The following is a 27,108-nucleotide window of genomic DNA, read 5'->3' on the forward strand; positions in this document are numbered from 1 at the left end:
TTAATGTCCCTTTAATGTGTACCAAATGGTCCACTTTACTTGCTGGAGTGGACAACTTTATGACTTATTATGTTAAATATAAGTTAGTGTAGAGGAACACATTTTATTATATAACCCGTCCTTACAAGGATAACATCAAGTGATTTGCTATACGATAAATGTTAGTAGCTTTGAAACATTTGTTTAATGAAAACGTATGTTAATGTTTTCCAAAAAATTCTGTTTTTTTTGTTTTGTTTTAAACAAAACAAATACCAAATAGTACAGCCACTAAATATTGCGGAAAATGGAAATTCATTTCTCTAAATATTGGAAAACTAATATTTGGCTGCTCAAACTTTTAAGGACCTAAGCTTTTAAATGCACATTTTTTAGACGTCTCAGCAATACGCTGTATATGAAATCTGAAGACTCTCATAAGTGTCATAAGTGTTACATGCTTTGATGATACCTCATACAGATTGAGGTTTTGTTTGTGAGTAATATTGTGTCTTGTATTAAACATTCGTCTGTTTAAACAATATTACGCTATGTTTTCTTTTAACTCTCCTTTATATAACAATTAAATGGGTGATTGGAGAGGGATTTGAGACGCAGACTTCTAAGAAAGAACCGGTGTTCACGCTCTAACGGACTACCGAAGCAAACCTGTGGAATCTCATTACAGCCAAAAATCCATCTGGCTACACGCCTTCCCCTTACCTCATTGGATTGAGGGTACCTAATGTAAGTAGAATCATAAGTCATTCTTGTGATACCCGGACACAGAGAGGACTGACTGAATGAGACGCAATATACGTAATAAAGACATTTTTCCACATATGGACTTCTCTGTTTGGTTATGTAAACACATATTACTCTAATACATGTTGATTGACAATACTTGTACTTTTATGCTTTGGTATTTTGTATCTTGTATTTTGAGACATTATTTTAACAAATTGATTCCTCCTTGCAAGGTTTTTGCTAAATTGTAACAGACTATTTTTTATATTTCTTTTGTTGATCAAATACTATTTATCATTTACTATTATTAAATCCAACTAACATACTATTTTAATTTTGAGTAGGTTTAACTTTAAGTAGGTTTAGCGCTGTGTAGATTACTGCCACTTCTGTTTATATATATATATATATACCCAGTTATAGTGATGTCGCGAATAGTTCGCCGGCGAATAGTTCCCGGCGAACATAGCATGTTCGCGTTCACCGCAGCGGGCGAACATATGCGATGTTCGATCCGCCGCCTATTCGTCATCATTGAGTAAACTTTGACCCTGTACCTCACAGTCAGCAGACACATTACAGCCAATCAGCGGCAGACACTCCCTCCCAGACCCTCCCACCTCCTGGACAGCATCCATTTTAGATTCATTTGGAAGCTGCATTCTTAGTGAGAGGAGGGACAGTGTAGCTGCTGTTGATTTAATAGGGAAATCGATAGCTAGGCTAGTGTATTCAGTGTCCACTACAGTCCTGAAGGACTCATCTGATCTCTGCTGTAAGGACAGCACCCCAAAAAGCCCTTTTTAGGGCTAGAACATCAGTCTGCTTTTTTTTTTTTTCCTGTGTAATCTAATTGCAGTTGCCTGCCTGCCAGCGTGTGTGTCAGGCTCACAGCATATACTGTGCCCACTTGCCCAGTGCCACCACTCATATCTGGTGTAACAGTAGTGTACATTTAAAAAAACAACACTTTTTTGACTGTGAAATAATAGCAGACAGCTGCCAGTACCCAAGATGGCCGCCAATAAGGCAGAAGGGGAGGGTTAGAGAGCTGTTTTGGGGGGGATCAGGGAGGTTGGGGGCTATGGGGGGGATGCTACACCACAGCATATGTAAATATGCTAAAAAAAAATAATAAAATTTAAAAACCTTTTATTTTAGTACTGGCAGACTTTCTGCCAGTACTTAAGATGGCGGGGACAATTGTGGCGTGGGGGAGGGAAGGGAGCTGTTTGGGAGGGATCAGGGGGTCTGATGTGTCAGGTGGGAGGCTGATCTCTACACTAAAGCTAAAATTAACCCTGCAAGCTCCCTACAAACTACCTAATTAACCCCTTCACTGCTAGCCATAATACACGTGTGATGCGCAGCAGCATTTAGCGGCCTTCTAATTACCAGAAAGCAACGCCAAAGTCATATATGTCTGCTATTTCTGAACAAAGGGGATCCCAGAGAAGCATTTACAACCATGTGTGCCATAATTGCACAAGCTGTTTGTAAATGATTTCAGTGAGAAACCTAAAATTGTGAAAAATTTTACGTTTTTTTTTTAATTTGATCGCATTTGGCGGTGAAATGGTGGCATGAAATATACCAAAATGGGCCTAGATCAATACTTTGGGTTGTCTACTACACTACACTTAAGCTAAAATTAACTCTACAAGCTCCCTACATGCTCCCTAATTAACCACTTCACTGCTTGGCATAAAACACGTGTGGTGCGCAGTGGCATTTAGCAGCCTTCTAATTACCAGAAAGCAATGCCAAAGCCATATAAGTCTGCTATTTCTGAACAAAGGGGATCCCAGAGAAGCATTTACAACCATTTATGCCATAATTGCATAAGTTGTTTGTAAATAATTTCTGTGAGAAACCTAAAGTTTGTGAAAAAGTGAACAATTTTTTTTTATTTGATCGCATTTGGCGGTGAAATGGTGGCATGAAATATACCAAAATGGGCCTAGATCAATACTTTGGGATGTCTTCAAAAAAAAAAAATATATACATGGCAAGGGATATTCAGGTATTCCTGACAGATATCAGGGTTCCAATGTAACTAGCGCTCATTTTGAAAAAAAGTGGTTTTGAAATAGCAAAGTGCTTCTTGTATTTATTTCCCTATAACTTGCAAAAAAAGCAAAGAACATGTTAACATTGGGTATTTCTAAACTTAGGACAAAATTTAGAAACTATTTAGCATGGTTGTTTTTTGGTGGTTGTAGATGTGTAACAGATTTTTCAGGGCCTGCCAGGGCACAGTGTCACACCAGTGCAACTCATATCTGGTGTAACAGTAGTGTACATTAAAAAAAAATACAATTTTTACTGTAATAGATTGAATAGCAGTTAGTTGTCTGCAAGCGTGTGTGTCAGGCCTACAGCGTCTACTCTGCAAACGTCTGCCAGTGCACAGTGCCACTCATATCTGTTGTCACAGTAGCTTGCACGCATAGTACCACTAATCGAAAAAAAAATGACAGGCAGAGGCAGGCCACCCCGCAGGGGCCGTCGTGGTCGTGGTGCTGTGATTCCCTTTGGCCCTAGAATAATGCCCAGTGTTTAGAGGCCACGTACCCTGAACTCGAAAAGTTCTGAGGACATAGTTGACTGGCTAACACAGGACACCCAATCTTCTACAGCTTCCGCTCGGAACCTTGACGCACCATCCTCCTCCAGCTTAGCTTCGGGCACCTCTCAAGTTACCACTCGCCCGCCTGCCTCCACCACCAACACTAGCACCACAGCCGCTTCACTTGATCTGTCAGAGGAGTTATTTACACATCAGTTGGAAGAAATGAGTGATGCGCAACCATTATTGCCAGAGGATGTAGATAACAGGGATATGTCTCAGTCAGGCAGCATTACACACATGGACGTACGGTGTGATGATGATGATGTTGTACCCGCTGCGGGAGTTTGGTCTGTCACTGTGAAGCAGGCGTAACCCTTACACTACCTGATTGATCTAACATCATACTTGATGTTTTAAAGCACGTTATTCCAAACAATTTAGGAATGTTAGGTGATTTATGCCCTTTATGGATTAAAACCAGACTCTGCATCAACTATGTAATTTTCCATGGGAGTTTTGCCATGGATCCCCCTCCGGCACGCCACAGTCCAGGTGTTAGTCCCCTTGAAACAACTTTTCCATCACTATTGTAGCCAGAAAGAGTCCCTGTGGGTTTTAAAATTCGCCTGCCCATTGAAGTCTATGGCGGTTCGCCCGGTTCACCAACTTTTGCGGAAGTTCGCGTTCGCCGTTCGCGAACCCAAATTTTTATGTTCGCGACATCACTAATACCCACACATAAAAATCTATCTACCTATCAATCAAGATTGCGAAATATGTTTATGACGTAGTGTTAGCTGTACTGTCTGCCTTTAAAGCTTATTACTTTTTTTTTTAATACAAATACACTTTTAAAGGGACAGTCAAGTCCAAAAAAACTTTCATGATTTAAATAGGGCATGCAATTTTAAACAACTTCCCAATTTACTTTTATCACAAATTTTGCTTTGTTCTCTTGGTATTCTTAGTTGAAAGCTAAACCTAGGAGGTTCATATGCTAATTTCTTAGACCTTGAAGACTGCCTCTAATCTGAATACATTTTGACCACTAGAGGGCATTAGTTCACATGTTTCATATAGATAACATTGAGCTCATGCACGTAAAGTGACCTAGGACTGAGCACTGATTGGCTAAAGTGCATGTCTGTCAAAAGAACTGAAATAAGGGGGCAGTCAGCAGAGGCTTAGATACAAGATAATTACAGAGGTAAAACATGTATTATTATAACTGTGTTGGATATGCAAAACTGGGGAACGGGTAATAAAGGGATTATCTTTCTTTTTAAACAACAAAAATTCTGGTGTTGACTGTCCCTTTAATGATATTAAAGCCTTTTGAAATATTGTGGTAATTCAGATCAGCTGCATTACTGGCTGTAATATTCCTTAAAATCATTTACTTGACCATCAATTTAATGTTTACATCAGCTTATAGAGACATAATTGAGATCTTGAATTGTTAGTCTACTGTACATACATATATCATGTTTGCTATATCTTCTAGCTGCGAGGAACTGTAAGAATTTGTTAGATAAGGGAGACATCCTAAGTGACTGGTACACAATATATCCAGATGGCGAGCGACCCCTGAAGGTGCTGCGTGATATGCACACCAATGGAGGAGGCTGGATTGTGAGTACTGAGTAGTTAGAAGGCAAGCAGGCATTTTCCTCTAGACACAGATGAGCAGTCATAATTTAGTGGCTCAGCTGATTTGAATAGCCAATAGAATTTTAGTAGTTCTCATCCTAATTGCTGTTTTGAACAGCCAATAGGATTTCAGTAGCTCTCTTCCTATTGACTGATTTGAATTTCAAGAATCAAATCAGCCAATACGAATGCAAGAAACACCATTTTGTAAAGACTCCCTTGCATTGAGGATCCAGTGTACGGCGGGGACTGTATGAAAAGGAAGCTCCAAGACAGATGTCTTCAAGGATGGATCCGCTCCACGCTGCCAGGATGACGATAGAAGACTCAAAATACTTATAACCCCAATATAAAAACACCTGCAGACAAACATATAGGCAATTGTAAGAGGCTATATGCAAAAACCAGGGTAATGTGATTTTTTTTTTTTTTTTTTAACAAGCTTTATTAAATATTGACAAGTTTGACATTCATTCACACATATAAGCATACATGTTTTGTTAAGGCAGTGCAGTATGGTTCTGAAGAGAATACAGAAGTAACTGAATATTTTGTGATTTTGTTAACCAATAAACATGAATAATTAAATAGCAAATGCATCAAACAAGTTTGAGTGTGTGTTAAATAGGTCCCTTGTCATATTTTTTCGTGAAGTTAGTCCATAGTTCTTGAGCTTGTTTCTACGAACTGAGTGTCCGTAATGCTAGATGGTCCATATAATCAATCATAACATAAACTTAGGAGTTTGACAATAGGTATTTAAACATATGAATATATATAGATCTTCAGCATACTTGCTTCATACTGCTGAAGGTAACATAAGGCCTGATGTCTCCACCCGCCCAGGGTGCCAGGAATTAAACAGAGTAAAGTAGCAAAGAGAAAGGGAAAGAAGGTGTGGAGTATTAGAGAGAAAAGAAAAAAAAAAAAAAAAAAAAAAAAAGGGGGAAGAAGAGGAGGGATGGGGGGGGAAATTGGTAATGAGAGGAGTGAGAAGGGGGCAACGAGGAGGAGGGGAAAAGTGGAAAAGGGTCACATTTGGTTTAAAAGAGTCAAAATCCTTTACCCTCCCATGTTAGTGTCATCATCTCGTGTATAGCTAGTCTTCCAGTTTTAAGAAAATAATATCGCTCTAGTCTAAGTAGGTCCCCAACTCTATGCTTCCACTCCTGAACTTTCAGAAATCTGAGGGCTCTTCCAATGCGCCGGGATAAGCCCTTTCGCACCATTCAGCATTAGCATAAAAAGTAGGTGTCTGTCCACTCCAGTGATTTTAGGTAGCTCATGGTATATCAGATATGTTGGTTTAGGGGGAATGATGGTTTTAAGGACATTGCTCATTTCTCCCAACACCTCTTCCCAGAAAGGCTTTATCTGTGGACATGTCTGTCGTATATACCTCTGCCTAAGGGCTGTCACTCCACCATATGTGAAGGAGGGATCCCTCTCCCCCACAGCCCCTCCAGCACCCCCCACCTGTGTGAGGGTAGATCTTCTGCAACTTTTGGGGCATCAAATACCATCTACTAATTAGTTTATAGTGCATTTCCTGAACCTTTGCTGAAATAGAAGCTTTTTTTGTTTTCCTAAAGATCTACCAATCCTTAGTGGGAATTTCCAATCCGAGTTCTGTTTGCCACGCGGAGGCAAATGTTGGGAGGGCAGTTCCTCCTCTGCTCAATAAAAGTTGATATAAATGAGAGATTAGATGAACTGGTGTCTGCTGCATAGTGCACAACACCTCAAAGGGTGTTCTGTGTCTTGTCAATGCCCCTCGATCTTTACAAATATCGAAGTAGTGGGTGACCTGAGCCACTCTGTACCAGGATGCAAAAATGTTCCGGTCCCACTCGGCCAGATCAGCCTGTGTTTTGATTTTATCATGTTGTAGAATATTAGAGAAAGCCGCCTCAGCTAGTGTATAAGTTTCTCCCTTATTGCGCTTCGGGAGCTCCAACCCCAGATCAGGGTTTTCACGTATAGGTATGTTTGGTGAGGTATGAGTTGAGAGATAAGCACTCTCGCTCAACACCCTATCCCAGATCTTTAGGGTGTCAGAAATCATCGTGTACTGTGTAATAGAAGCTGGGCGATTTTTAGCCGTTATCCAGGCCAGGGCCCCCACATTTCCCCGCTGCAGGATCTCATTATCAATTTGGATACAAAGTTTGTTACGAGAATTACGGCTCCATTCCACCACCCTCTGGAGAAAGATAGCATTTTGATAATCTCTCAGGAGTGGAACTCCAAGACCGCCCCTATCCCTAGGTAGATATAATGTGGACCTTTTAACCCTGGGTCTTATCCCATTCCATATGTATGCCTCGATGCCCGTTTGAATACGTTGAAGGTAATGAGAGGCTGAAATCGACGGGACTGTCTGCATAATGTAAAGTATTCTTGGCAGCACATTCATTTTAACTACTCCTATGCGACCCATCCAGGAGATTGTTTTCTTTTTCCAGTTAGACAGATCCCTAAGGACTTCGTCACATGTTTTTTTGTAATTTAGGTCAACTATTTCAGGAGCACAGGGTGTGATAGTGATACCCAGGTATTTTGTACTATGCCTGGCCACTTTCAGCGGGCAGTTGCCTTCACTAAGAAGACAATTCCAATAATATATTGGTATCGCGTACTTTTAACCAAGCAGGATAACTTTGAGCAATAAAATTATACAATATTAAATCTGCTTTTTCTTTTTTTCCCCAAAGAAACTGTAACAACTACTTTAATAACTCAGGGGTAGTTGTCCCCGTGTCTTTCACGCAAGAAAAAAACATAAACAGAAAACATATTTCTAATAAATCTAATTGATCCTTTGATTCAAGCTGAGTAGTCTAAATTTATTCCTATGTAACCTATTACTAATACTGTTAATATAAGAGTTCTAGCACACTGCTCCACCCTCCTAAGCTGTGTTTACTCGGTTGCGGTTAAGTGTCATCATTCCTGCACATTGAGTATACAAACCAATACGCCAGTAGGGTTTGGCATGATTGTTCCCAACTCTTATCTGTACTTACATCTCTCTATTCACATACGAGATAAATAAGTTGGGTGTTATGTGATTAGTCTGGGGTAGAGCACCTTGGTGTCAAACTCCATTTCGCAAATTGCTTACTTATTTAAAACACTATGTATAGACCAAGCTGAGCCATCTGTGTGGAAGAGAGTCCGCTCTATTCTGGGGTCAACCCTCATTTCTGTGATGAGAAATTAAATCTTCAAACGAGGTATTCAGCCCCGTATGTTGGGGCATCCCCTATTCTTATAAGCTAGTTAATCATTAAATTATTTTTCTGTATCTTGTTAAACTTTTTTGTCTAGCTCTCGATGAACCCCGCCCCCTCTCCCCTCCTTTTTTAAAGCATAAATAGAATTTAACCACCGAGTAAACAGTGTTATAGCGTCAGATTAGACTCTTTACTTTGAGCTGATGTGCAACACATATTCAGGTAAAGGCAACGAGGCATAACAGTGCATGAGTGTAAGTTAACATATCATTTAAACATATTAAAACATTAAACCTGTAAATGATTCAAACATTATCAATGCCATATAAAACATACAACCTTAGTGTTCTTCAAAGGGATATGAAACTTTGCCCCATACAAAAGGCCAGTGGGTAGTAAAAAAAAAAAAATTTAACCAGTGCTATAGCATCAGGTCTAACTCTTTACTTTGAGCTGAAGTGCAACACATATTCAAGTATAGGCAACAAGGCGTTACAGTGCATGAGTTTAGGTTAACAGGTCATTTAAACATAGTAAAACATCAAACCTGTAAATTAATCAAACATCAATAATGTTATATAAAACATACAACCCTAGTGTTCGTCAGAGGGATATGAAACTTCACTCCACACAAAGGGCCAGTGGATAGTCTGTATAAGCCAAGTGACAGGAACCAAGAAAAGTAATACTTATAAATCCCAGGCTGTCATGTCAACCGTGAATCTGTGGAATTTCTCTGTGGCCCGCTTCACCAGGGGCTCGGCGGACTGCTTCCTCAGGGCGAAAGGGCATAATCTCCAGACCTAGAGCCTGACTGAACACTTGGAGGTCGTCGGGACTCTTGAGAATATGAGAGGTGTTGTTTTTCGTGGCAATTAGACAAGTGGGAAACCCCCATCTATATGGGATCTTTTTCTCCTTCAGGGCTGATGTGACGTGCCTCAGATCTCTGCGTTTTTGTAAAGTTGTGGGGCATAGATCTGAATACACCTGGATTTCTGAGCCCCTAAATGTGATTGGGTGTCTTGCTCTGGCCTGCTTTAAAACTTCCTCCTTGTCTCGAAATGACAGAAATTTCATAATGACATCTCTAGGGGGGGCCCTACTAGGTGGTTTGGGGCGTAGGGCCCTGTGGGCTCGTTCTAACTGTACATCCTGTGCCGCCTCGTCATTTTTGAGGAATCTAATGAACTCCTGGATGTAGGGCAGCAGTGCTGGTGGGTCAATTGATTCAGGTATACCCCGTAGGCGGAGGTTGCTCCTCCTACTCCTATTCTCAAGGTCTTCTATACGATCCATGAGAGATAGGACTGTGCCTTCCTGCGCTTGTAAAAGACTAGTTTGTTGCTGCATGTCAGAGCTTAATGACTCTTGTTTTTCTTCTACCGGAGTAACACAATGTTTTACTGCCACTATGTCTCTCTTAAGCTCCCCAAACATGTTTTTAAAGTCTTGCATTGCATTTTTAATATCTTCTTTGGAAGATAGGTGTATGATATCCTCCTTTGTAAGATACTTGAGGGATTGTGTGCTAGGTCTATGCTCCAGGGTCTGAGGAGTGGTTAACTGTGATTCTGCTATCACTTTATTAGGTGGGAGGGCTGAGTCTGAAGAAATCAGATAACTCTCCATATTAGAGGACTGTGAGCTTCTGGGAGGCTTAGGATTTCTTTTACTGGCCATATCCAACACTGGTCAGAGATTTTGAAAATAAAGCTTCCAACTCTTTTGTAGTAATTGGCTGTATTAATTGTGTATGCTGCTCGGTGTGTTCACAGCCTGCCAATTTATGTTTTCAGCACACAGTGCTTGGGGGTTTGTGCGTTAGAGGAGGCGTCTGCCACAGGTATGTGTAGGGCCCAGTCCCCCACCACCTGACCCTTATCTGCGCAGCTGGGCAAGTCTGTATTTAGCCACCCCGGTAACAGTACCACCACTACAGTTTATGTAAATTAATATGTGAAGACCCACAATCCAGTGTCGACTCCCCGTTCAGCAGTAAAGTTATCAATGGTGCCACCCACTTTTGCTAGCCTCCACGTGGGTTGTGTGGAGAAAAGACTGTTCCAAGCCCTTACCTTGTCTGCCGATCCCAGCAGAGGTACCTCCAAGCTATCGGAATGTCAGGGTCCTGGGTGAGACAACGCAGTGCTTGTTGTGGCCAGGCAATCAGAACCGGAGGCCCGCAGTACAAACTTTCAGCGTCTCAGCGTGGCCACGTGGTCGCGGCCCGTCTGCCTTAGGAGCCAGTATGGGGTTGCGGCTCTGTCGCGGGTTCAGCGTGGACTCCACCAAGATCTCAAATATCGGCAGCCGGCCCCATGGCAGCTATGGTAGGTAGATTAAGTGCAGCTTGCGTGTGTGGCTGATAAGTCCGGTGCTCACTTCGTGCGGCGCGTGCACTCCGTCCAGCCCTCAGCAAGCGATCTCCCCTCCGCCTTAAAAGTTATATTTTCTGAGTCCTGGGGACTAGGGCAGTGTTACCCAATCTTGTAGAGGTTTAGGGTGATGGCAGGACAATTAGATTGTAGGTGAAAGACACAAGGGACTACAGAGCGCTTCTAAAATGCAGCCATCTTAGATCATGGCTAGGCTCCGCCCCCCAGCGTAATGTGATTTTTATTGGCTGAAGGATTTAATTTTTAAAGGGCCCCTGCTGTACACAGAAAGTTTCCCTTTCCAGCAAATTCCATTAATTTCAATAGGAGACATCTTGCCACTCAACAGAGACTGCTCCTTTTTAAAGATAATTGCACCAGGGCAGCTGCTGCGAGGGTTGGCGTAAAAACTATGTCTGTTCTGGCGAGGTTTAGATAATCGGCCCCTAAGCTCCTATATAGGGCCAGATTACAAGTGGAGCACAAAATATCGCTTTTGCTAAAGCAATATTTGCGCTTCAATGAGTAATACCAGCTCACACACATTTATAAAATGAACCAGAGATCTGATCTCTGGTCGATTTTATGAGCACTAATTGATACCGCAAGCTCGCAGTAGCAATAACTAGCCACTTGTAAGGGGTGGTGATTTATTGCACACTCACAAACGGGCGTACTTGCCCATTTGCGGGAGCGCAATAAATTAATGCTCCACTTGTAATTTATCCCATAATATATAAAGGGATATTTAATTTAAAAAAAAAATGATATGCACAAATTAATAAGAACATGTAATTCTAGTATTACTAACTCTAGATAACTTTATGTATAACCCTCACAAAAAGAGCTAAACACATAGGTAAAGTCGTGTGTGATAGATGCAAGCCTTTCAGTTAGCAAGCAGAAAATCTCCACTGATTAGCAGGGTCGCACTACTGCCTGATTGGTTAACTGTCTATCCCTGGAACCGGAACTTTAAAGATTGCAGATGCTAAGTAGGAATTTTCCGGAAATGATTAGAGCATGCTATATTTGCATTAGAGTCCCACTTTAAATTTTACAAAGGAACATAGTTTATAGTAATTCATTTATTTTAAATGTATATACTACTGAACTTAACAACATTGGGTATAAATATACAACCTTAAAAAAAAGAAATTGATCTAATGTGGCCTATTTAAGAAATGTCTTGCGGACCTGATCCGACAGTGCGGATCAGGTCCGCAAGACATCGCTGAATGCGGACAGCAATACGCTCTCCGTATTCAGCATTGCACAAGCAGCTCACAAGAGCTGCTGGTGTAACGCCGCCCCCTGCAGACTCACGGCCAATGGGCCGCCAGCAGGGGGTGTCAATCAACCCGATCGTACTCGATCGGGTTGAATTCCGGCGATGTCTGTCCGCCTGCTCAGAGCAGGCGAGCAGGGTTATGGGGCAGCGGTCTTTGTGACTGCTGCTCCATAACTTTTGTTTCTGGCGAGTCTGAAGACTCGCCAGAAACACGGGCCATCAAGCTCCTTTCGGAGCTTGATAGATAGGCCCCATTATCTTTAGTATACATTGGAGTATAATTTAATGTGGCCCATGCCATGACCAATTCCTTCATTAGTGATTTTCCCTACATCATTTTGGTGCCCCGCCCTACAGGAACATTTCTTATATAAACATGGTAAGAAAAGCTGATTTAACTTTAGCTAATGTAATAGAATGTTATTTATTAACAACTAGGCGATAAGCCTGCCCAGAGGGCAGTTTATGTTTAAAAAAATACAATCCCCTAAGCTAATTTTACTAAAAATAAAAAATGTATAATTACAGAAAGAAATAAACAAAGCTATCCAAAATAAAAAAATAAACCTAAACTAATACCCCCCCAAAAAAATCCCCCCCAAAATAAAAACACCCCCTAATCTAATACTAAACTACCAATAGCCCTTAAAAGGGCATTTTGTAGGGCATTGCCCTAATTTAAACAGCTCTTTTACTTAAAAACAGTAAAACCACCCACCCAACCAACCCCCCCAAAATAAATAAACCTAACACTAAAAAAAACTAAACTACTAAGCTCTTTTACAGCCCATTAAATCCATAATCTTAAAAACAAACCCCCCCCCCCCCAAAAAAAAATCCTTAAACTAAGCCCCAAATAGGTACTCACCGTTCCTGAAGTCCGGCGGAGAAGGTCTTCTTCTAGGCGGCTCCATCATCTGCTATCTTCATCCTGTGCGAAGGCGGCACGGAGCCGAGTTGTGGAGCAGTCATCCTTGATGCGCGGATCTGGAGCGGCGGTCCTCAGCGGCGGTTCTCATTGGCGGAGATCCTCAGCGGCATGGAGGCTCCTCTTCATCCGATCTCCGGCGTACACTAAAAATGAAATGAAAGGTACCGCAATCAATTTGGGGTACCTTGCATTCCTATTTCAGCCAATAAGATTTCAGTAGCTCTCATCCTATTGGCTGATTTCAAAATTTCAGCCAATAGGAATGCAAGGTACCCCAATAAATATGGGGTACCTTGCATTCAATCTTCAGTGTGCGACGGACGATCGTATAAAGAGGATCCGTGCATTGGGAAAGCCAGCTCCGCACCTCCGCTCTGTGCCGCCTTCACTCCGGATGAAGATAGAATATGATGGTGCCGCCTGGAACAAGACCTTCTCCCCCGGACTTCAGGAATGGTGAGTACCTATTTGGGGCTTAGTTTTAGGATTTTTTTTATTTTATTTTGGGGGGGGGATTTAATGGGCTGTAAAAGAGCTGAATGTCCTTTTAAGGGCAATGCCCATACAAATGCCCCTTTAGGGGCAATGGGTAGTTTAGGTTTTTTTAGTGTTAGTTTTTTTATTTTGGGGGGTTTGGTGGGTGTTTTTTTTTACTGTTAGGGGGGACTTAGTATTTTTTAAACGTAAAAGAGCTGTTTAACTTAGAGCAATGCACTACAAAAGGCCCTTTTAATGGATATTGGTAGTTTAGATTAGGGGGTGTTTTTATTTTGGGGGCTTTTTTATTTTCATAAGGATTAGGTTTAATTTTTGATAATTTTGTTTATTTTTTTCTGTAATGTTAGACTTTTTTTATTTTTTGTAATGTTAGAGTAATTTTTTGAAATTTAATGTTAGGATTTTTTTATTTTATGTTTAATTTAGTAGTAGTTGGGGTTTATTTAGGGGGTGTTAGGTTAGGGGGCTTAGTAATTAAATTAGTTATTTGTGTTGTGGGAGGTTGGCGGTTAAGGAGTTAATAGGCTAATTAGGTTTATTGTGATGTGGGGGGTTGGCGGTTTAGGGGTTAATAGTTTAATTAGGTTTATTGCGATGTGGGTGGTTGGCGGTTTAGGGGTAATAGGTTAATTAGGTTTATTGGAATGTGGGGGTTTGTCGGTTTAGGGGTTAATAGTATAATTAGTTAGTTGGCGTTGTAGAGTTTGATGGTTTAGTGGTTAATATTGTAATTTATTTGTTGGTGTTGTAGGGATTTGGCGGTGTAAGGGTTAGGTAGTTTCTGTTGTGAGAGTTTAATGGTTTAAGGGTTAGGTTTTTTTTGTTAATACTTAGTATGGGCGGTTATGTTTATTTTTTTCTTAATACTTCGTGTGGGTGGTTAGTTTTATTTTAATACTTCGTGCGGGTGGTTAGTTTTATTTTTTTTATATTTCATGCGGCGGTTATTTTTTTTCCTTAATACTTCATGCTAGCGGTTTGTTTTTTATTTTTATTTCTTGCAAGCGACAATGTGTTTTTTAGTTATTTCAAGCGGGTGGTTGCGTGTTTTGTTTTTAAGGCTTTGTTTGTGCTTCGCTGCATCCAGGTGGATTCTTTTGGCTGCGTGAGCAGCCAACATTCCTTTGAGGATGCGTGCGCAACTGGCGACACCGACGGACGCGTTTCAAACACGATTATAGTATAGATATCACACATATAAGAGTTATTGACTAAGGCTTGTAATATTATTTGCCCCCTCCATTGCACTTTCTTTATGGGGTGATCAGAGGTGCACACATGTTTGCAGATAGTAACTTATACATTAAAGTGATAGTAAATCCAAGTGTATAACAAACGCTAGGATTTACCATAACTAAAAATAAAAAATCATTAGCTTCAGTCATCATTTACTAAAAAAAAGTGTTAATCTCACCCTATCTGTGCCGAAAGTAAATTGCTAACTCAGTGCCTACGGCCGCCCACGACAAAGCTTTATTCTTTAATGAGGTGTCATTTCCACCTCTAAACCAATGGCCGTGCGTGTCAATAGACAGTGTTTTGTCTCCATACACTGCTATTGGTTTAGAGGTTGAAACTTCACCTCATTGGAGAAGAGCGTTGTGCCGTGGGCGCCTGAAGGTGCTAAGTTAGTAATATAGTTTTGGCACAGATAGGGTTAGATTAACACTTTTTTTTAGTAAATGATGACTGAAGCTAATCTTTAATTATAGTGATGGTAAATTCTAGCGTTTGTTATACACTTGGATTTACCATCACTTTAAGTACTTTAGAGGCTATAAAAGATCTATTGATGACTCCTTGTGTGTATGGAGAGGTTTTAAAAGAATATGCTGCTAATGTTGCTTCCCATTTAAATCCCAATGTATCAGGTATTCAGTTTTGAGTTTCAGCATGAGAGTATTTTATATTTGCAGTGTTAGAGGAAGATCTCAACACACTGATAATAGTTACAAAAATAATAAAGGACACATATTACTACACTAATAGCTTTTAACTGTCAAACAAAAGATTTGAGATCACTAAGGGACAGTTCATGCCTCTAAAAAGGAATTGTACTAATTCTGATGATTTTGTAAATGAGAGTATGAAATTAAAACAATTCAGAGATAGGAGTAAATACATATTATATAGTCTGATCCTAATCTTTCTCCTGATTGCAGGTTTTCCAGAGACGTTGGGACGGTTCTGTAGACTTTAAGCGCAACTGGAATTCCTATAAGACAGGATTTGGCAGCCGTTTAAATGAGTTCTGGTTGGGGAATGACAATATTCACAAGATAAAATCAGTTGGTAAAGTATTTGTTGTTTCTCCATATCAATGTAATATAATTTTACTACTTTATCAAATAAAAAATGTATTGTCATAGCAGGCAGAAATTGGCATTTTTTAATCAACCAAATATTAGACATGTGCGTTTCGTTTAGTTCCGAATCAAAATTCGGACGAATTTGCCAAATTCAGAGATTCAAATCGATTTGAATTTCCGAATTACCCTAGCAACGAAACTAAACTAATCCTAATGCATTTGTAACAAATAAATCTGAATTAGTTCGGATTTATTTGTTACATTCAAATGGCCATGGACTAATCACAATTCAGTATAAAAATTAAATTTATAATCACAATTCAGTATAAAAATTAAATTTAGTGAGATTTAGTGAGATAGAACAGTGAAATAATTCTGTTTGTGTAACTTGGAACCATCTGAAACAACATAACACATACCGAACTTCAGAATTTACGAATCAAATCCGAAACGAATACATCCAAATGTATTCAAATCCAAATGAAGCCGAAACTAATACATCCGAATGTATCCAAATTCGAATCAATCCGAAACGAAATTCTAAAAAATCAGAATTGGTCTGAAACAAATTTTTCCGCTGCGCACATGTCTACCAAATATGACTCATAGTTTAAAGAAAAGAGATTCTACTCCTTATACTATGAAGTCTTTATGTTGATTTACTTAAAATATAGAGTTGTGCAGTTTCCCTCAGTTTAACATTTTAAGGTCTTGTTAAAAATATAGCTAAAAATTGAGTCTCTTATATTTGGCAGTAGAGGGCAGAAAAAAAACCCACTTGTGTCCTCCCCAATTTGTTACTCTGAACCTGGTGTATAAGACTTTGCATGTGTTTATACATGGATCACATGACATCTAGTCATGTGACTTCTCATTTGAAATAGGAGTTTTCCCTCTTTTAAAAGAAGTGGTCTCGTGAATTTTTAAATGATTTTGTTTTGTCAGTTTCAGAGCCCTCCCACATCTATTGTCTAAAACTGGTGTCAAACAGGTTCTAAAGCTGACATTTGCACATTTTCCAAGAGACAGAGAGGCCTATTTATCAAAGCGTCAACTATGTTGCATTCGCGGGCGTCAAAACGCTCGCCAAACATCGCCAAACATTGCGGCCACGCATCTGAAGACGATCTCCTTATTTATCAAAAAAGCCGTCAAAAACACGCGCGTCAAGTAGGGTGCGAAGAGCATCGGACTGGTGTTAACTAACAGTCATCGTTGTCGCGGCTATTCAGGCTTTTCCCAACTTTATTTATACCATTTCAATACTGTCCACAAACAAGCACATTTCTCTTTAGCACATTATTGCATATAGTGTAAATGTATTCTTTTTCTGAGCAGGACTAATTGCGAATATAGCAAGTAGCGACATATTTGGTGCAAAGTGGAGAGTGAATTATTAGAATTCTTTTTAAAGGGACAGTCTAGGCCAAAATAAACTTTCAAGATTTAGATAGGGCATGTAATTTTAAACAATTTTCCAATTTACTTTTATCACTAATTTTGCTTTGTTCTCTTGGTATTCTTAGTTGAAAGCTTAACCTAGGAGGTTCATATGCTAATTTTTTAGACCTTGAAGGGCACCTCTTTTCAGAATGCATTTTAACAGTTTTTCACCACTAGAGGGTGTTAGTTCATGTGTTTCATATAGATAACACTGTGCTCGTGCACGTGAAGTTATCTGGGAGCAGGCACTGATTGGCTAAACTGCAAGTCTGTCAAAAGAACTGAAATAAAGGGGCAGTTTGCAGAGGCTTAGATACAAGATAATTACAGAGGTTAAAAGTATATTAATATAACTGTGTTGGTTGTGCAAAACTGGGGAATGGGTAATAAAGGGATTATCTATCTTTTAAAAACAATAAAAATTCTGGTGTAGACTGTCCCTTTAAGATTGGACATACATATTTTAGTATGTATATACACACACACACACACACACACATATATATATATATATATATATATATGTGTGTGTGTGTGTGTGTGTTATGTCAGAAATCTTTTGCAAACATATTGACATGTTCCGAAGTTCCTTTTTTTGTTCTAAACAATGTTGCCTGTCATATCTCTGTGTTTATTTATACCACTATCCTATTTTATAAAAGGCCAAGTGTGTTTGTCCGAAGCTGTCATGCGCAGTAGAGACAGCACAAGGACAAACACACCTGGCCTTACCTGATAATCCATGCTGTTTGCGGCGAAAGTGGGTGTGGCTGGGCGGGGCATGGTCGGGTGGGAGTGTGGGCGTGGGCGGGTGTGACGGACATGGCCGGGGCGTGGTCGGGTGTGGCGGGGGCGCGGTCGGCACAACAGAGAGGGGAGAGAAAAAGAAAGAGAGGGGGAGAGACAAAAAGAGATAGGAAAGAGCTAAAGAGAGGGGGAAGAGCAGAAGAGAGGGGAAAGTGCAGAAGAGAGGGGGGAGAGAGAGCAAAATAGAGGGGAAAGAGCAAAAGAGAGGGGGAAGAGCAGAATAGAGGGAAGAGAAAGAGAGGGGGAGAGAGAGCAATAGAGAGGGGGAGAGAGAGAGCAAAAGAGAGGGATGGAGAGAGAGAGCAAAAGAGAGGGGAGAGAGATAGGAAAGAGCTAAAGAGAGGGGGAAGAGCAGAAGAGAGGGGAAAGTGCAGAAGAGAGGGGGGAGAGAGAGCAAAATAGAGGGGAAAGAGCAAAAGAGAGGGGGAAGAGCAGAATAGAGGGAAGAGAAAGAGAGGGGGAGAGAGAGCAAAAGAGAGGGGGGAGAGAGAGAGCAAAAGAGAGGGGGGAGAGAGGGGGGAGTGAGAGAGCAAAAAAGAGGGGGAAGAGAGAAAGCAAAAAAAAGGAGACAGAGCAAAAGAGAGGGGGAGAGAGAGCACAAAAGAGAGTGGGAGAGAGCGCAAAAGAGAGGGGGCAAGAGAGAGCGCGCAAAAGAGAGGTGGAGCTAGAGAGCACAAAAGAGAGGGGGAGAGAGCACGCAAAAGAGGGGGGAGAGAGAGAGTGCAAAAGAGAGGGGGGGAGAGAGAGCGTAAAAGAGAGGAGGGAGAGAGAGCGCAAAAGAGAGGGGAAGAGAGAGCAAAATAGAGGGGGGAGAGAAAGCAAAAGAGAGGTGGAGAGAGGGAGCAAAAGAGAGGTGGAGCGAGAGAGAGCGCAAAAGAGAGGGGGAGAGAGCGCAAAATAGAGGGGGAGAGAGCGCAAAAGAGAGGGGGAGAGAGCACAAAAGAGAGGGGAGAGAGCGCAAAAGAGAGGGGGAGAGAGAGCAAAAGAGAGGGAAGAGAGAGAGAGCAAAAGAGAGGGGGTAGAGAGAGAGCAAAAGAGAGGGGGAGAGAGAGAGAGCGCAAAAGAGAGAGGGAGATAGCGCAAAAGAGAGGGGGAGAGAGCACAAAAGAGAGGGGGAGAGAGCACAAAAGAGAGGGGGAGAGAGAGAGCAAAAGAGAGGGGGAGAGAGAGTGCAAAAGAGAGGGGGAGAGAGCGCAAAAGAGAGGGGGAGAGAGCACAAAAGAGAGGGGGAGAGAGAGAGCAAGGGGTGGGACCGCTGTACTGCAAAAAAATGGCCCGTGTGAACGGGCTTTAGGATTAGTATGTATATATTGTAAATGTATTATTATTCCGAGCAGGAATAATTTTGATTATAACATGTACTCAGAGTATCATATGTATTTATTTGAAATCTATAGCTATTTTAAAGGGATAGGAAAGTGAAAATTTAAGTTGCACTAGTGGGAGCTAGCTGCTAATTGGTTAAATAAAAAGAGAGAAGCGCTCAACCTGGAAACGAACAATAGCATAATAGCTTGTTCTATGGCTAGTTACCACCCAAGAAGCAGCCTCTTTTTGCTCAACATGTGCCTTTCACAGAGAAAAACTTTCCTGAAGCATATCAGTCTGATCCTGACTTCACAGTACAGTCCAGCCCCGAAATACCAGGCAATCCTTCTCTGAACGAGAGAAACAGCAAAACCCCAGACGTACGTTTCGGCCTATTGTGGGCCTCGTCAGTGAGGTGCAGCAATATCCCTCTAGGCACACTGAGAAACGGGTCCACGTCTGGATTCCCGCATCACACTTAGGGAGACTTCCCAAAATGTCATAATTTGCATAAATAAAAAGAGAGAAGCGCTCAACCTGGAAACGAACAATAGCATAATAGCTTGTTCTATGGCTAGTTACCACCCAAGAAGCAGCCTCTTTTTGCTCAACATGTGCCTTTCACAGAGAAAAACGTTCCTGAAGCATATCAGTCTGATCCTGACTTCACAGTACAGTCCAGCCCCGAAATACCAGGCAATCCTTCTCTGAACGAGAGAAACAGCAAAACCCCAGACGTACGTTTCGGCCTATTGTGGGCCTCGTCAGTGAGGTGCAGCAATATCCCTCTAGGCACACTGAGCAACGGGTCCACGTCTGGATTCCCGCATCACACTTAGGGAGACTTCCCAAAATGTCATAATTTGCATAAATAAAAAGAGAGAAGCGCTCAACCTGGAAACGAACAATAGCATAATAGCTTGTTCTATGGCTAGTTACCACCCAAGAAGCAGCCTCTTTTTGCTCAACATGTGCCTTTCACAGAGAAAAACTTTCCTGAAGCATATCAGTCTGATCCTGACTTCACAGTACAGTCCAGCCCCGAAATACCAGGCAATCCTTCTCTGAACGAGAGAAACAGCAAAACCCCAGACGTACGTTTCGGCCTATTGTGGGCCTCGTCAGTGAGGTGCAGCAATATCCCTCTAGGCACACTGAGCAACGGGTCCACGTCTGGATTCCCGCATCACACTTAGGGAGACTTCCCAAAATGTCATAATTTGCATAAATAAAAAGAGAGAAGCGCTCAACCTGGAAACGAACAATAGCATAATAGCTTGTTCTATGGCTAGTTACCACCCAAGAAGCAGCCTCTTTTTGCTCAACATGTGCCTTTCACAGAGAAAAACTTTCCTGAAGCATATCAGTCTGATCCTGACTTCACAGTACAGTCCAGCCCCGAAATACCAGGCAATCCTTCTCTGAACGAGAGAAACAGCAAAACCCCAGACGTACGTTTCGGCCTATTGTGGGCCTCGTCAGTGAGGTGCAGCAATATCCCTCTAGGCACACTGAGCAACGGGTCCACGTCTGGATTCCCGCATCACACTTAGGGAGACTTCCCAAAATGTCATAATTTGCATAAATAAAAAGAGAGAAGCGCTCAACCTGGAAACGAACAATAGCATAATAGCTTGTTCTATGGCTAGTTACCACCCAAGAAGCAGCCTCTTTTTGCTCAACATGTGCCTTTCACAGAGAAAAACTTTCCTGAAGCATATCAGTCTGATCCTGACTTCACAGTACAGTCCAGCCCCGAAATACCAGGCAATCCTTCTCTGAACGAGAGAAACAGCAAAACCCCAGACGTACGTTTCGGCCTATTGTGGGCCTCGTCAGTGAGGTGCAGCAATATCCCTCTAGGCACACTGAGCAACGGGTCCACGTCTGGATTCCCGCATCACACTTAGGGAGACTTCCCAAAATGTCATAATTTGCATAAATAAAAAGAGAGAAGCGCTCAACCTGGAAACGAACAATAGCATAATAGCTTGTTCTATGGCTAGTTACCACCCAAGAAGCAGCCTCTTTTTGCTCAACATGTGCCTTTCACAGAGAAAAACTTTCCTGAAGCATATCAGTCTGATCCTGACTTCACAGTACAGTCCAGCCCCGAAATACCAGGCAATCCTTCTCTGAACGAGAGAAACAGCAAAACCCCAGACGTACGTTTCGGCCTATTGTGGGCCTCGTCAGTGAGGTGCAGCAATGTCCCTCTAGGCACACTGAGCAACGGGTCCACGTCTGGATTCCCGCATCACACTTAGGGAGACTTCCCAAAATGTCATAATTTGCATAAATAAAAAGAGAGAAGCGCTCAACCTGGAAACGAACAATAGCATAATAGCTTGTTCTATGGCTAGTTACCACCCAAGAAGCAGCCTCTTTTTGCTCAACATGTGCCTTTCACAGAGAAAAACTTTCCTGAAGCATATCAGTCTGATCCTGACTTCACAGTACAGTCCAGCCCCGAAATACCAGGCAATCCTTCTCTGAACGAGAGAAACAGCAAAACCCCAGACGTACGTTTCGGCCTATTGTGGGCCTCGTCAGTGAGGTGCAGCAATATCCCTCTAGGCACACTGAGCAACGGGTCCACGTCTGGATTCCCGCATCACACTTAGGGAGACTTCCCAAAATGTCATAATTTGCATAAATAAAAAGAGAGAAGCGCTCAACCTGGAAACGAACAATAGCATAATAGCTTGTTCTATGGCTAGTTACCACCCAAGAAGCAGCCTCTTTTTGCTCAACATGTGCCTTTCACAGAGAAAAACTTTCCTGAAGCATATCAGTCTGATCCTGACTTCACAGTACAGTCCAGCCCCGAAATACCAGGCAATCCTTCTCTGAACGAGAGAAACAGCAAAACCCCAGACGTACGTTTCGGCCTATTGTGGGCCTCGTCAGTGAGGTGCAGCAATATCCCTCTAGGCACACTGAGCAACGGGTCCACGTCTGGATTCCCGCATCACACTTAGGGAGACTTCCCAAAATGTCATAATTTGCATAAATAAAAAGAGAGAAGCGCTCAACCTGGAAACGAACAATAGCATAATAGCTTGTTCTATGGCTAGTTACCACCCAAGAAGCAGCCTCTTTTTGCTCAACATGTGCCTTTCACAGAGAAAAACTTTCCTGAAGCATATCAGTCTGATCCTGACTTCACAGTACAGTCCAGCCCCGAAATACCAGGCAATCCTTCTCTGAACGAGAGAAACAGCAAAACCCCAGACGTACGTTTCGGCCTATTGTGGGCCTCGTCAGTGAGGTGCAGCAATATCCCTCTAGGCACACTGAGCAACGGGTCCACGTCTGGATTCCCGCATCACACTTAGGGAGACTTCCCAAAATGTCATAATTTGCATAAATAAAAAGAGAGAAGCGCTCAACCTGGAAACGAACAATAGCATAATAGCTTGTTCTATGGCTAGTTACCACCCAAGAAGCAGCCTCTTTTTGCTCAACATGTGCCTTTCACAGAGAAAAACTTTCCTGAAGCATATCAGTCTGATCCTGACTTCACAGTACAGTCCAGCCCCGAAATACCAGGCAATCCTTCTCTGAACGAGAGAAACAGCAAAACCCCAGACGTACGTTTCGGCCTATTGTGGGCCTCGTCAGTGAGGTGCAGCAATATCCCTCTAGGCACACTGAGCAACGGGTCCACGTCTGGATTCCCGCATCACACTTAGGGAGACTTCCCAAAATGTCATAATTTGCATAAATAAAAAGAGAGAAGCGCTCAACCTGGAAACGAACAATAGCATAATAGCTTGTTCTATGGCTAGTTACCACCCAAGAAGCAGCCTCTTTTTGCTCAACATGTGCCTTTCACAGAGAAAAACTTTCCTGAAGCATATCAGTCTGATCCTGACTTCACAGTACAGTCCAGCCCCGAAATACCAGGCAATCCTTCTCTGAACGAGAGAAACAGCAAAACCCCAGACGTACGTTTCGGCCTATTGTGGGCCTCGTCAGTGAGGTGCAGCAATATCCCTCTAGGCACACTGAGCAACGGGTCCACGTCTGGTGCCTGCACACATTTGTCTCTTGTGATTGGCTAAATAGATGTGTTCAGCTAGCTGCCAGTAGTGCAATGCTGTTCCTTCAGCAAAGGATAACAAGAGAATGCAGCAAATTTGATAATAAAAGTAAATTGGAAAGTTGTTTAAAATTGTATGTTCTATCCAAATCTTGAAATAATATTTTGGGGTTTCCTGTCCCTTTAAGAGCTGGGCCAGATTTCTCTCTGCACCTGCCTAACCCATCCTGATTGCAATCTATTTTTAAAAACTACCCCTTCACAGGTGTTATAAAATGGGCTGGCATATAAGATGACATTTCTTACTGAAAAAGAAATTCAAGAGAAGGAAGAAATACACTGAACATATCATGACAGTAAAGAGGTGAATTTAATTTCTGCTGTATCTGAATCATGACAGTTTAAAGTTAGGTGGGCTATCACTCTGAGCTATCAGCTTAAGATTTTATTGAAACAAACATCAATTCGAATTTTAAAACCCTTGTCTAAAATATAACACTGTGTGTCCTAATGTCAGCATCAATGTTTCTCTTTAATACTAATTTCCCATATACATACTTTCAAAGTATAATACACAATGTAACAAATGGCACTTACAAGTTCTAATGAGTGATCAATGACAGAAGTATCGAGCAATTTGATTTGTTAGTGAGTTTATAATGTATATTTGAATCAGATTGGCGGATGTCATAAATCATGTGATTATGCATATTCCAATCAAAAGTGGTGGAAAAATTCACTAGTGTGTGGGTTATTTAGGAGTTTGCGTCATAATTGGAGTGAAAAGTGTTGTATCAAATATGGCGCAAAGTGGAGAGTGGGACTTGTATTAAATGGCTTAAACATAGTGCACATAGATTTTTCAAAAAAATTAAAAGGAAGTTAGCTATATTATGTTGTGTATTTATTTCATTTTTATCTCTATATCTATTAGTGCGACAAGTTTGGGTTAAAGCTTTGCACCAAATATGTAGAAATATTGTCCCCTTGATTTGTAATGAGAGACAAATTTGTAGCATAATCCATCAGTAGTAATGTATTTTTCATTTTTATCTCTATATCTACTAGTGCACCAAATGTGGAGCAATAATATTGTTTGATTTTTGAAGGGTATACATATTTAATAGTTAATTGACTTTTATTAGGTGATATGCTTCACTCTCTCGCATCGAACATAAGATTTCAGTGTTTTCAGATTCCCATTGACTTCTATAGCATCCGCAACCTCAAGGGTGGCGGATTGAAAACTAGGTACGCTGCGTCGGATAAGACGCGAGCGTAACTATTCATTTTTTGATAACTTCTTGACAGCTTCAAATTGTGTCGAATTGGAGGGCGAATACACAGAATTACGCTTAAATTCAATGGGTTTTCTATTCGCATCGATCTGCGTCGAATGGAGACCAGCGAATCGTGTGTTACGTCACAAATTTCAAATTATTCCGATCTTGATGCTTTGATAACTAAGGCGCATCAATCTCGCGACAACTACGATGCAGAATTCAATCGCATTTTCAGTTGATGCTTTGATAAATAGGCCTCAGAGGGTCAAGTGTCCATTCAGTTAAAAGTTGAGATTCTCTACTTTCTATCAAAAAGTCATAAGACCTTCTTTGTGTCACTGAAGCTGAGTTAAGGGCTATTTTATTTTCTATTACCAGGATCACATTCAAGAGGGGCCCAAGCTTTAGGGGCTCTATTGGAGCTTTGTCAGCTGTGGATGCTCATGACCCTAATTTTATCCATTTAAGTTTACTCTTTATATTCCGGTATGTACCACAAGCAGAAGCCTCTATGTACCCTAATATTAGAGATATGCTGCTGTGTGATTATAACTGCCAGAAAAAGTACTCTGCTTACTTTTCTTCCTATAACAGACCTTGGGGCCGATTTAACAAGCTGTTAATCGGCCCCAATGCAGCTGTTTCTGTACGACCCTTCAGACTCGCCAGAAACAGCAGTTAAGAAGCAGCGGTCTTAAGACCGCAGCTCCTTAATTCATCCGCCTCCTCTGAGGCGGCGGACATCAATCTGCCCGATCTTAAGACAGCTTCTCCTTAACTCCTCCGCCTCCTCTCAGGTTGTGGACATCAATCCGCCTGATCGTATCCAATCGGATTGATTGGCACCCCCTGCTAGCTGCTGATTGGCTGCGAATCTGCAGGGAAGCGGCATTGCACAAGCAGTTCGCCAGAACTGCTTGTGCAATGTTAAATTCCGACAGCGTATTCTGTCGACATTCAGCGATGTCTGTCGGACATGTTCCAATGAGCGGATCATGTCGGACAGACACTTGATAAATCGCCCCCCCCATGTTTTTTCCTCAGCAGACCACTTCCAGGTTTGATTAGAAAGAGGATCAGACTGGCCCAATGCTAATCTGGATTAGCATTTGGTTATAGGCCGTAGACTGTAGCTATAAATCTATGTGAAATGTGTAGGTTATATGTCAGGGTAACATAAACATATAAATAATAATGAGCTATACTAATTATGTGTCTCCTTTTTTATATTGCCACAATATTATTTTGCAGAAAAGTTAACAGATATTTGGTAGAGTTTTTAGAACATGTCATAGACAAAGATAAATGTTACATACATAGCAAGCAACTCAGTTTAATTAGCAATACAATAAACACTTTATTTTATACACATTACTCGTTTCCAGGTTTCAGTAGACAGTTATGAAAGTGAGAGGAAATGAGTTATGGGTTATCAGTGATATTTATCAAGCTCACATTCTTTCCTACATGGGACAAAGTATACATTGTTATATATAAAATTGTTTCCACACAGCCTTGGACCAATAAACTTAAAGTGATAAGTAAACTTTCATAATTCAGATAGAACTTGCAATTTTATACACCTTTATGATTTGTTTTTATATGATCAATTTGCTTTGTTCCTTTTGTATCCATTGTTGAAGAATAAACCTAGGCAGGTTGATGGGAGCTTTAACAGTCTATAATAGTGTTTGCAACATTGCTATAAACATTATTGCAAATACAGCTGACGGATGGCTTAAGACACATGCACGCTTCTGCGCTCACCTAAGATTACTCTTTAACAAAGGATACTAAAAGTTCAAAGCAAAATTGCTAACAAAAGTGAATCAGAAAGTTGTTTAAAATGTAATGTGCTATCCAATCCATTCAAGTTGTATTTTGACTTTACTGTCCCTTTTTTTCTTGCTTAATTTTTAGAAGCAGTCAGAAAACTCTTCCTCTGAATCTTAGAAATGTTATGAACTTGTTTACAGTATTTAACACCATTAATATCTTCAATAGATTAATATAAAAAAATAATAATCTTCCAATTGATAGGCAAATGGGAGCTCCGTATTGGCTTTCAACACTTTCAGAACACAAAGACTTATGCCAAATATACGTCTTTCAAAATCCTAGGAGAGGATGACAAGTACAAGTTGTCACTTGGGGCCTTCAAGGAGGGTACAGCAGGTAAGAGATTAAGTGACGCTATCGCATAGAACCCCAATTCCATTTTTTATTTAATAACAGTATGAAATTAGGCAAATAGCTCATATAAAATATATTGGGCTACTTTACAAATGGCGAGCTAACTGTTACACGCGAGCGATATCAGATTTGTGCGCGTTTCGGAAATAGTATGTATATTACAAGTTGAAAGTAAATGCAATTGCGAGAGTGCAATTGCACTACAAAACACGGAAGGGGGCTGCACTCTCAGACTGGACTGGGTACACATCCCATGACCCTGCAACATGCTCAGCCATGGGTGCTCACTGGCACTCACAGGAAGCTGTGCTGTCCCCAAAATCACAGGCAGTTAACCCCAGACAGGCCTATAGGGGAAATTACAAAAAATACTAATACAATACACAGAGAAAGTCTAGCACTCACTTACAAGATTAATTTTAGCTGAGTGCTTGTAAG

General features: G+C 41.2%; 1 pseudogene; it reads left to right on the plus strand.

The window, feature by feature from the left end:
* The window catches only part of LOC128644263 (ficolin-2-like), a 50,315-nt pseudogene that overhangs the window by 7,972 nt on the left and 15,235 nt on the right, over positions 1 to 27,108 (plus strand).

Source organism: Bombina bombina, unplaced genomic scaffold, assembly GCF_027579735.1.
Source record: "Bombina bombina isolate aBomBom1 unplaced genomic scaffold, aBomBom1.pri scaffold_842, whole genome shotgun sequence".
Lineage (NCBI taxonomy): Eukaryota > Metazoa > Chordata > Amphibia > Anura > Bombinatoridae > Bombina > Bombina bombina.